The following is a 2,724-nucleotide window of genomic DNA, read 5'->3' as shown; positions in this document are numbered from 1 at the left end:
ACCACAGTTTGCACCTTCTGTCAATCATGTCATAATTAAAGGGTACAATTTTGAACCCCAAAGGAGCATTACTGTACCATATAATGGGGTGCAAGGTTGCACCTTTATTTAGAGGTACAATTGTGCACCTTAAAAGGTGGCTGTGGTGTTGCATCGTTTTGTACCTTTTTAAGTAGGTATTTGCACCTTTTTTTTTTAACAGTGTATACAAGTAGGTCTCAGAGCGCTGAGAAGAATTGCGAAGACCAATAGCTCTAGCCCTTCTACTGGGCATCTTCTATGTTTTTAATATTCAGTATCATAATAAAGCAAAGAACTATATCTTCCTAGAATCCAAGATGTTTGAAAAGATGAAGGAAGCCAACAAACATGTCATTACACTGTTTGTGACTTTCTAGTTGGAAAATAAGAGTTTATAACCTCATTCATTTTGAAGGGGTATTTCTCTCGCTAATCTGCCATTATAGGCATGGTTTATTATACGTGTAAAGATAAAAGAATAATGTATTTTGTGAAAAAAAATAAAGGAATGATTATTTATAGAATTTTTGTGTGGTCTTTATTGATTTGTGGTCTATTGAAATTATTTCCAAGGAGTCAATTTAACCCCAAAAATGGAGTTAAATTTAACTCCAAAAGCGGAGTTAATAAAAAAGGTACAGAACGACTCCTTTTCTGGAGTAATATTTACTCTTGTATTTTTACTCCCCAAAGGGAGTAATATTAACTCCAAAAAGGGGATGGGAATCACCCTCTTTTTGGAGTTAATGTTACTCCCTTTGGGGAGTAAAAATATGATAGTAAATATTACTCCAGAAAAGGAGTCGTTCTGTACCTTTTTTTTTATTAACTCCACTTTTGGAGTTAAATTGACTCCTTGAAATTAACAGTGTATTTATATTCATGGGATAAAGGGTGTTTTCGGAGGACGTTATTCTTTTTACAAGTGACAAAATTGATTCTTTATGATTAAAGTAGAGGCTTTCTCCTGATACTCCTAGCAATACACTAGCTCTTTTATAGATTTTCATTAATATATCTATTATCATTTTTGAAAGCACTACTGCCCCAAACTGAATTACAAAACCACATTACACTTATTACCATAGGTTTGTCAATCTTAAACTTATGAAGCTGGCACATAATTATAGTAGAGTCACTGTTGCTCCTTTTTATTAAAAGCATGTTTATATTAGTACTCCAATTGAGCTTTTTATCTATTATTGTACCAAGGTATTTATATTCAGTAACTATTTCAACTTGTACATCATCTATTATTGCATTGACATGCCTAGTTGCATTCTTTCTGTAATCTATCACAATTTCTTTTGTTTTGCCGACATTTATTTTTAGAGAGTTGTTTTTGAACCAGTTAACAAAGTTTTCAATGTCCTCAAAGTACTCTTTAAGAGTTCTGTCACTGTTAACTCTATTATCACCGTGTCATCCGCATATTTCATTGTGAGGCAGGAATGATTATGTGGACGGCAATCATTATGGAGATTAAAGGCGAGAGACAGCAACCTTGTGGAGTTCCGGTGCTATTGTAAATGATAGATGAAACTACGTCTTTGACTTGTTAGGGTCTGCTTACGAGAAAGTTACCGATCAACTGAGTGATAAATGGGTTAATGTTCAGTTCAATAAGGTTGGGGATGATGAGATGTGGTTTTAGTGTGTTGAAGGCCGATGTGAAAAAAAAAAACCAATTATCGACAAATAGCAGACGGGCATAAGTGTTCCTATTGTCGAGATGCTTTAGATGAAATGTATAAGGGTGGCAGATGCGTATTCACCCCCACCCCCATTTTTTTATGGTATGCAAATTGCATAGAGTTCAAAAGACTTTTAATTTTGGAGGGGATTTTATTTGATCATTTGCCGCTCCATACATTTCATGACGAGAGACTTTAACGTGATAGGGTGGTAATCATTGAGATGACTCACCAGGTCCTTTGGGAATAGGAATGATCACGGCATGTTTCCAGATTGTTGGTACAATGCTTGTTGAGAGCGAAAGTTGAAATATATTCAATTCAATTTTTTACGAAATTCCATATATCGTCGCCCGGAGGCCAAATTTCATGTAAAATTACAAGTAAGAACATATAAAACAATGAGCAGAAATATAAAAAGGTTATAAAAAGGACATATAAAAATGTGAAACAAACAAAAACAAGATGCAGATCTAAACTAAATATCAGTATATAACATTACAAGAAGAAAAACAGCAAGGTCAAAATAAACGTGTGTTTGAAGATATATCCTAACTGTTTGGAGCATTCCTTTATGAGTCTTCCACATAAACTGTCCGGCTTTACTGCTTTGTTTGATTTTTTGTTTGCTTTAATAATGTTATTACACTCTACTCATTTATCGCAATAGTATTATTCCCTTCTACTCGAACTTTATCGCATTCGCTTTCTATTAAGCTTGAACATTTTTAGATAAAGTTTGTGATTGTACTAATGGTCACACATCTGCTTTTCTGACTCTTCTGTGCTATCATATTTATTACTGTATTTGTTAGCTAATATTCACAAATACAATTAAGGGTTGCCTTATTTTATTAGCTGTGAATTATCTCTGTTAATTCACACTTTATTATATCATTAAGCTGGTTTTATTATTTGTAATTCGAGAAAAAAGAGAGAACAATAAAAAAAATAACTTAACAGATTTAATATTATTGACTATTTTATAATTTACTTGCTTCAATTTTTT

The sequence above is a fragment of the Anneissia japonica genome, unplaced genomic scaffold (genome assembly GCF_011630105.1).
Source record: "Anneissia japonica isolate Jap-2015-1 unplaced genomic scaffold, ASM1163010v1 scaffold287587_len645178_cov120, whole genome shotgun sequence".
In the NCBI taxonomy this organism is placed as follows: domain Eukaryota; kingdom Metazoa; phylum Echinodermata; class Crinoidea; order Comatulida; family Comatulidae; genus Anneissia; species Anneissia japonica.
The sequence above is the reverse complement of the archived record's forward strand: the minus strand, read 5'-3'. Positions refer to the sequence as shown.